This window comes from Pungitius pungitius, chromosome 8, assembly GCF_949316345.1.
Source record: "Pungitius pungitius chromosome 8, fPunPun2.1, whole genome shotgun sequence".
Lineage (NCBI taxonomy): Eukaryota > Metazoa > Chordata > Actinopteri > Perciformes > Gasterosteidae > Pungitius > Pungitius pungitius.
In genome coordinates, this window is record NC_084907.1 from 15,774,255 (window position 1) to 15,784,289 (window position 10,035).

The window sequence follows — 10,035 nt, forward strand, 5'->3', positions numbered from 1 at the left end:
TCAAACTGCCTTTCTTTGTCCATTTAAACCATATTTTATTTCACAATGAAATGCAAACACATCAGATATCCTGTGTCGTTTACTCTGATTTATTTTACACTTGGTGTACTAGTGTATGTGTCAGATAATCTGGCTGTGGCCTCCAATTATAATGCAGCACTTCATGTAACCACTAGATGGCAGAACAATCAAAGGTTTTATTAGAAGCGAATTCTGAATTGAATGACACCAGTGCTGAACTGAGAGTATTTGCAATGTAACTGTAGAAAGCAGATAAGTAGGGTTTGTTACACATAACAATACAGTGTTAGTTATATAATAATAATTCTAATTTTTGTGGGGCGCTGTATTATCGTTGACCATTTGCGTGACCTTTGAAATGTCTTTCAGTAGAACAGTCCAAAATCTAATAACAACATGTGTTGCTCAGACTCCACGGCCTGGACGGTTTAAAGAATACCTTGATGAAATGCCATGGTGTAGAGGGCAAAAACATGGCTGACGACTGAAGACCAAGGTGTTTCTGAAAAATCTAGACAATGTCTGCAAACCTCATTTCTCAGGAATGCATACACGTCATTAGTGTCATTGGATGTCAGCTGAGCGGTAAACTCAGATAACTTCTGTTTATGTGCACATGGTTGACAACACAACAGAGACAACATTGGCTTCCTCAAAGAACCTTGAGTCAGCTACGTTATTATTTCATTCCATTATAAGACAAACAGACCCAACAGAATACTCTAAAATCTAGACTTGTGTGGGATGCAGAGGCCACGGCGAGGATCCTCAACTCCTCGTCCAACACAGTTGCTCACTTCCTCTCGAGCGCTGATCATTTCAAAATGTGTCTTCAAATTCTTTTTGAATTGCATAGAACCAAGAACGAAAATTGTTGTAATCATTTTAGATATGAATCTTGGATGTATATTGCACAATAACAACGTCACATTATAAGAATGCAGTTAAAATGTGGAGTAATTGGACCCTACATTGCTATCAAAGTGATAAAAAGAACAGGGACCAGCAATAATCAATAAAGAGTCTCTAACCTAATTAAGTATCTTCGTTTGTGGTTTTATCCAAAATCCATGTAACCTTTACTATCGATGTGTATATTCACACTAGGGACATATGATATCACAATCACAGTTATTTCCTACAAGATGAAGAGAGGCCATTGTATCAGGAATCAGGAACATTCATCGCCAAAGTATGTTAAGACACACAAGGAATTTAACATCAACAAGACAATGAGACAAGGGACAACTAGACAAATAACACAGTGCAGGAAAATATGACATGTTCAATTTACAATTTAACATTTAAATGTATAGTATAATATAGAGGAATATAAGATTTAAAAAAAACTTATAAATATATAAGTAAATTGTAATCTTTACCTTTTTTTATTTTGAAGGGGTAGTACATTGAACATTACATATCACAGTACATATCACTGAAACTCATAAGCATCAAATAGAAAAACTGAATAAACAAAAGATGGTGCACTGCTCCTATCATAACCTTTCATGTCAAATATGTTATATATGAGTCGACTGTCAAGAAGATGGTTCAATGGTGTTCCAATACTGCATGTTGCTTGGCTGCAAATCATCTTGTCTATACAAAGACGTCTTGTAAAGAGTTTGTCCATATATATTCCGAATTAACTTATTCCACACAAATAATATCCATTTTGTAGACATAACTTGACCTGATCTGAAAACGTCCTATTAAAAACGCTGTTAATCAGCAAACCTTAAGAAACACCTGCAATCCAACAATACATTCAAGTGGAGGTAATGTATGGAAACATTCCACTGTTTCTGTAAGAGGAGCACATCACATGCCTTTAATGACAAGGAACCCCAAAACACACACACACAAAAATAAATATAATACACACACACACACAGGCTATATAAAAGGAGTCTGACATTGGAAACCGTTGCCTGAGCTTTGACAGCTTTGTGCTGATGAATTAACTCATCTTAAGATTCACGGTTACCGTGCATAGCTGCAGGTTCACTTATAGCTGCTCCCCAGACCCTCGGGACGGCCTGTTGGGTAGCGCGTCCTCCCTGGGCTAAGCGTCCAGGCCCCTACTGTTAATCTCTTTATTCGTTATTAAAGAGACCCCAACGCTCAACTCGCCCTGTGCGATTGAAGCGTCCCTCTACACCCGAGGGGCGATGCGTTTGTGTGCCGCAGTTGGCCCTGATGCACACGGATCAGGTATGCGAGGCCGAGGCACGGACCTGCGAAAAACCTGGCGTGCTGACATTTTGCTTTTCTCCACTGGTTCCCAGAAGGCTCCCCTGACACACTCTCCCCTTTCAAAAGCACTTCTTTTAACTTCCTGACAGCGAGGAGAGCTCAGGGGCACGAGGTGCATCTCGCTTCGTCTTTCTCGCTCCTGCCTCTGTTCTTCACCGGTGCGCGAAAGTCAGAGCAAGTTTGGAACAGTTATTTTAGGCCCGGCCAGAACCCGTCTTTGTCCGAATAATCCTCCATCGCCGCCTGGGGCTGTAACCCTATCCAGCTCTTGATATAGACCCACGGTCAGCACTGGCTCCGATATAGGATTTTAGCACCTGAACAGCCTCCCAACATGGGACCTGTTGAACCTGCTCACCCCTCTGATGCACGCAGACACAAACACACCCTCATGAATCCCTCCCGCCCTCCGTTCCTCTGTGTCTCTCCATCTCTCTCTAATTGCTGTGTAGAACTCAGAGGACCCGCATTTACGCATAGTGTCATTTTAACCCTGCTTTATCTGCATCCTGCGGTGCGTTTGTTTACACGCGGCCCGGCCTTAGCTGATCCTTGATAGAGACGCCGGAGAAGCCAGCACTAGAAACTAGAGACCCATCAGTCTGTGTGTCTGTCCGTCAGCAGGTTTTCTTGTCAGTCTATTTGCGTTGTGATTCGCTCCTGGCGTAGTTCACCTCAGTGAAGCATGATGAAACTCTTTGAGGACAGGAGTGTTGGTTTCCTCCTTCTGGTTGCGTTGGAGATGGATGTTCAGTCCCTCGGAGATCAAAGCTCTGTCGTCCTCTAGTTTTCTCAGACTCACTCTTTTTCATTTCAAACACTTGCACCATGACTGTGGCTTGTTTTGTGTGTGTGTGTGTGTGTGCCTGTGTGTGTCTGTGTGTGCTGCAGGAGTCATCTGATTACTATTTTATATTCATTTACACACATCATAAATAATTAAGTATTACTTCAATAGGGCTTCATCATTCTCATGAAACACATTTGCCTGCAAGTGCATTACACAAGAAAAAAGGACAGACAAGTTAGATGAAGAAAATATCATTGTGTATTATTAACAGATCACATGGGGTGATAATGTTTTCTTCTGTGAGTTGATGAAGCTGATGAATAAGACTCAGAGAGGAGGAGCTGGGTGGAGGGGAATGTTACAGCGGCATGGACATACCGAAGGTGGTGGGGCAATCATATTTAAAAAAGACAGCAGCAGGAGACAGGTTTACAATGTAATTGCTTCATTGTACTTTTGAATGAGGGAAACAAAACTGATCTAATCAGCTGATCTCATGATTGACAGGCTAACAATGACAGCGGGGAAATTATGAGCGTGCATGTGCGAGGAGTAATTGGCAGACATAACAGAAAAGTGTAGTCCTCCTGAGTGAACCGTGGCTAGATTTGTTTATCACACACACACACACACACACACACACACACACACACAAATGCCGGCACATGGGAAACCACACAAGAAAAGGCACATAACTTGCACAGGTTTGCCTTTAACAGCCGAGGGGAACAATGCCGTAGTAATCTGCCCATGCATCCACTCAAAGGAAACCATATATGGGTTGTCATCCATGAAATGGACGGCCTCCTCTATAGCCCTGCAGGGAGCATGTGACCCCCACTGGAATCCCCCTTTCATCTATGAACAGAGTCTGAACAACACAGGCCGTGGCACTGAGGGGAGAGAGAGAGAGAGAGAACGTGTCAGGGGACTGAAAGAGAAGATGTGGAGGCATAGGGAGCAATGTAGATGATGCAAAATCAAAGAAAAAACATGAGGGCCACTGGGTTTTTTTCTTTGTGTTTTTAGGACAGAGGGACAACAACCTGCTAGTGTGTGTGTTAGCAGTCGCCGCCATGTTTTATTCACATGGAAATTCCCCACAATAAACAGAGAGCGTTGATGATAAGGGAGCATTATTTAGCCTACTTCCGTTGCCAGCTCGTCTTCTGCCCTACTCAGCTGTAAAGAATGCCCTAATTTCACCTCCACGCAGCTAAACCAGCCAGACACAGAGGGCCCACTCTCCCCCGGCGAGGCTCCATCCCCTTGTTTCTCTCTCACATTTGCTCACTTACGGAGGATGACCCAGTGACGTGGGGGCACTAAGATGTCTGAGCCGCACGCAGAGTGTCCCTGCAGTTATCTGTGCTTTGGCATAACCCCCGATTTCCTCACAGAAGCAACAACACCGCGCTGCTTTCGCCCCTTTGTTTTCACCACCACCGACTCAGTCTTGGGGAGAAGAGGCAAAGTCCCGCTCCCACACTCATGCAGACACTTGAACGTGTCGTTTTAGGCTCTGAGCCCAGTCTGATGAAGGCCACGAGGCCATGATGGAGCACGATGGGGTTCATACGTTACCTTTCATGTATGCAGTGGCTACACTGTGAGTGTGAGTTTGTCCTCTGGTTGGGTGTAAGCAAGCGTCTGTGTGTGAAATAAGCATAAAGGTCACACTTGATGTTTATGTATTCAGATCAAGTCAACTTCCTGTGTCTGTTAGATCAACGGGGTCTCGATGACGACACACCTGTGCGCCCTACCAGCCGAGTGCATGACTAGGGTCATGGCCGCTTCCTGTCCCATCCGTCTTTTCTGACCAATTGCTGTCTAAATCTTAGAAGGTGGTCTAAAGAAATATATCACTTTTTGATTCTTGGCCTTAATAAATTATTTTTAATTTGGTTGCCTGGCGGGACTTGACATAAATCAGCAAAATGGCTCACTCCACTTTAGTTAGCTCCTCTTTTATCACTTGGCAAGTGGGAAATCCCTTATGTTGGGAAATCCCTGTATTCTCTCATCAGTACTTACTTTTTACTTACTACAGGACACACCAAGGAAGGAAAGTAAGTTCTGATGTGAGAATGGTGCATATCTTCTAGTCTAACTGAATGAAATCCTTTGTAAGGGAAATACAAGGAGCACTAACATACCAGACAAATGAGGTGAAATCTGCAGACATATATGAATATACATGCTGCACAATGGGGGGAGAGAAATTCAATTAAGGGGTTATATCATAATACATGATTTAAATACCCTGCATACATCCAGATATTCTCTAAGCTTCAGTTTTCCATTCTTTTTTCTGTCTGTCTGTCTCCCTCCTATTGGAAGGCTCTTGTAATCCAATAATCCATCGTAATCCAAACTGAGATTACATGAGGTGAAGGAGCCACTTTGTGCGAGATGAGATTATCCTCCCATTCAAATCACTCCCGTAGTTTATGTTTCCGTGTGTGTTGTACACACACACTTTTGTCTGTGCCTGAGTGTGGAAATGTGTTATATGCCCGCATGAGTGTGTATGTGTTGTGGGGTGAGGTGAGGTGACGAGGGTTGAAAAGTGCTGCTCCTTCTTTAATGAGCAGCTGTTCCTGCATCCTCCCCCTCACTTCTTCATCACTTCCCTCTGTTGTAAGCATTGGCAGAGGTCAGTCCAGTGCTGTTTAATCCTGCCAGTCTGATCCCCGTCACGTTTTCGCCTGCTACCCTCCGACTAACCGACTGCCTCTTGCGTGTCTGCTCGGCTCGCTTCACCGCAGAGTCCTCGCTCCCCTCCACTGGCTTTGTGTCTCCCACCTGATGCTGCTCGACAGCACAGCACGCTCATTGTGCTCCCACCCGTCTCGCATGATTAAAAACAGAAAGTTCAGAAAGGGCCCTTTGATATGACTCAGTTTAATCATCCTCCTCTCCTGTCTCATCAGTCATCGCAAAGCTGAGAGGAATCCGCTGTGAATGGGACGGGCGGTCATGTGTTCTTAGGGTCCTGTGCAGTTACAGCGCTCCGCTCTGCACTATTTTTAAGCTGCCCAGCTGGCACTACCACACTATCACTCCTCCCCTTCCCTGCCACAGATGCACACCCACACACCCACATAGATGTGGGTGTGCATGTGCAGGGGACGGCATGATGGGCCTCTGCCTCCACTTTGTCCTTTTACGGTTGTATGACCCACAGCGTGCTCCACTGGTGTGTATTTCCATTCCTGGAGCTCACTCCTCAATCATATATTCCCTTCAGCCAATATCATGTCCTGTCACGCCTCATGCCAACAAGCTGTCCCAACTCCTGGCATATACAGAATCTCCACGTGGATGTGCAGCATATACACATCCGTGAGACGTGAACCTGGGCTATTTTCACAAAAGGGACATAAATAAACGTACTGATGAGCACGTACAGTGTGTGTCTGATTCCCATTTCAAGTGTACATTACTTCACTAACTAGATTAGAAAGGGTAAGCGCTGAACTCTTGAACCAGGGTATTGTATGCATCTCGGATTTTGTGCGTTTGTGTTTAGGCCAAGTCTTGACTCTGACCTTGAGCACCACCATGTAACCACCGCGAGCACAGTGACACCCTTTGCATGTGTGTTTGTACACAGGTGTCCAGCCACCTTTCCCTCATCAACTGGGGTCATCGCTTTGCTCCTAATGAGTTCATATCATTGTTTTTGGTGTGTTTTTAAATTCAAATAAATGAGGGTCCGAGGACACCCCAGTCAAAAGCACCCAATTGCAGCTTGTGCTATTTTAATAGATACAATGTACACGAGTCCCGTTTCTAAGGATCCCACACTATAAGACGGGCACACTGATCTCATGTCTCTCTATTTCTACAAATGGACTTGAATGAATTCCTTGTAATGTAATTTCATCAGATTACATTAATTATATAACTTAGAAGGGTTTGAGAAAAAAACCTTTTTTGCAATGATGATTGTTTCTTTCAGGGATTTATTCCTGTTCATTTTTAGTTTGCTTAGTTCTTTGTACCAATTTTATCAAACAATATACAAAGTCGTGAGCTTTGGAGGTAGGCAAGCTTTGTTAATGTGAACCAGCTGTTTCTCTGTCTTTTGAGTTAATGATGCTATGAACTAAGGAAGGTCTTTAATGGACATTTGAGAATGGTATGATTCCTCTTCTCATGTAACTCGTTGTCAGACTACTAGAGGCCAGTGTACAAAGAGGGAGTCTCCTAATTAGGCCCAGATTACAATATTGCCCAAACCCAATGCTTTCAGCTGGTAGTGTCCTCAATGATTCTGTGATGTTTTTACGAAGCGGGCCGTTTTCCTCACAACGCCGGGGCTCCGGCTCTTAAAATAGCACAGCGTTTCTGTGTTCAGCCACCAGTGAAACATAAACATCAACGCAGTGCAGAATGACTGAATTATTGATGCCAGGCCGCTGGGCTGCGTTCAAACATTCCCTCAGAATATGTGTCACTGCCAGGAAAAGGAGAATTCACCATGAAACGCGCGGGTCTGCCGAAGGAAAGCCTCTTCTCCTCAGCAGGTCAACGAGGATCCTGTCAGAAACAGGCGCAAACTGGCCGTGCTTACTGCCACGGAAAAAAGCTCTTAGGACAACAATTCAACCAGCAGCTGCTGCAAAGGAGAGAGAGAGAGGGGGGGGCGGGGGGGGGTGGATGAGAGAAAATGAGGACAACGGAGAGAATCAGGAATCAGGAATCGTTTATTGCCATAATATGTCAGACATACATGGAATGTATGGACTTGGCGCATGGCGGCAGACAGTACGACAATGGACAACGTAGTGCAGGAATAAGATAAATATATAATAAAATATAGTGAAATATAGGTTAGTACGCTAAAGCTATGGGTTAGTTAAGAAATGCAGATAACAATATGAGGTCAATGCCTACACTGCACATATAACATGCTGTTTATTATCGTCAGGGGAAATTTCAAAGGAACTTATGCGATGTGTCATCTTCAAATTACATCTACTGTAATCAGCATTAAATTGATTACCAATTATCCATGCTGGATCAGGAGGGACTTGTACGCAAGTGATTGGAGCGCAGTGAATCGTCTTCTTGTTGACCATCGGTAGAACGAATTGGCTGTTTCACGGACCTCTTTGTTCTTTCTGAGGAACACCGGCATTGATTGGATTTGCCATTTGGAAAGCTGTTTCAGTCAAAGTACCATCAAGACGAAGCCTGTGAGAGAAACGGATGAGAGCGCGTCTTGTTTACATACACAACACAAAACTGCATCTTCTTTTTCTTTTCTGCTTCAGAAATCATTAAATGAATTTTATGTATGCTTAACATCAGTATCAACCTTGTGCCCCGGAGCCGAGACCAAATTAAAGGTAGAATTTTAAATGTAACACAAACACTCACTCAATCATCTAAGCAACTAAGCCCTTATTTTATTCAAAAATGTATTAATAAAAACAGATTGGGGAAAACCCACTACTCAACTGAAGGTATCTTAGCAACAAGGGGTCAAGGTTCACACCTCTAACTCCTAAAATGACCTGTCTTCTGTGAAGAAACCTGAAGCTAACCATAAATATCCCATTTACCCAGCAACAGAAAGGTTGTGTCGACAGCGTCCGTGCTGTGGGTCTCCTGCCGGACAATAGGAGCCGTCAGCGTCCCCACAGATGACCTGCAGGCCCGTTCTGGTGGACAGAGCCGCACATCCACAACGTAGCCACTGCCGCATCACTCCGGCATGTTCACAGGGGACAGGTAGAGTGCTTGCGTGTGGGGATGGGTACGTATGTAGAGATGGCATCGGTCAGTGTGTCTCATGAAGGACAGCAGCCGGGCACCGGCGGTGGAGTGAGTGGCCGCTCGTGGCTTTTGGTGGCGATGGGCACAAAGAAGGACACGCACTCTCTCTCCAGCTGCCTTTCATCACGGAGATCGAGTTGCATGGGTACTGGCACAAAAAAAAAAAAAACACACACACAACACAACACAGACCAAGATAGGTTCCTATAATTATACCGTTACTTTTTAAATTCTTCATTCATGTCTTGCAGAACAACTTACCTCAGAGTAACACATTTAATTGATTTTCTACCATTTTCGTCTCATTCTACTCTCGTAAAGCTCCATGTATAAATGTCATTTCTTACAATTCTGAAAGATCTGAAATAAACGTATGTCTTCTATAAAGCACTTTGAGTTGCAATGGCTTTGAATGATGGTGTACAAATAATGTGCCGTTACAGGATACACAATGAAAAGACAATATGAGGAGAAAAAGAGATGCATCAGATGTTTGGTTCTTTATGGTCGGGAAATAAATAAAAAGGATTGGAGGATACTAATGTGCAAAGATAACACAGTTATAGCCTTTGCTTGTTATTATGAAGAAATAAATCACATGAATAACTCTGAACTGCACGTCTTGTGCTAAATATATTCAGCCGCCTCCTCATTTTCCACAAAAGAACATCAGGCTGTGGAAAATAACCTCCACAGAGGGTTCATACGAGTAGTTGGGTTTGCAGATATTGCAAAAAGGATGATGTGGCCTCGGTGCTTCTTCCTAGAGTGTTGCTAAGCAGACCTGCTACCTTGAGGCTATAAGAGAACTTAAACACACACACACACACACACACACACACACACACACACAGAGAAACAGACAGACAGACAGACAGACAGACAGACAGACAGACAGACAGTCAGACAGTCAGACTCATCTCTGTAGACAGTGGGTGAGTAATCTTCTATTCCAGGCCCAACTGTGACCCAGCCAGGTCATGTAAACAAGAACAACAAAACCGAAAACCTAAATCTGGGGGCTGCATTTGCAGGCAGGGACACTAGGGTTTCAACCCGTAAGTTGAAGCCAAAAGGTCCCAACGTAAGAAGGAGACACTTTATGGAGCAGCGCACAGCTCCCAGCCTGCAGTCTGTGTGGAATGCACGGTGTGGTGGGTTGGGAAAGCAAACGT

General features: G+C 44.0%; 1 long non-coding RNA gene across 1 annotated transcript; it reads right to left on the reverse strand.

The window, feature by feature from the left end:
• Positions 1-7,764: 7,764 nt before the first annotated feature.
• LOC119230166 (uncharacterized) lies at positions 7,765-9,670 on the reverse strand. The gene is made up of 2 exons (XR_005121688.2): positions 8,647-9,670; positions 7,765-8,275 (listed from the first exon to the last, which is right to left on the reverse strand). It is a non-coding gene; the product is annotated as an uncharacterized LOC119230166 (long non-coding RNA).
• Positions 9,671-10,035: the final 365 nt, after the last annotated feature.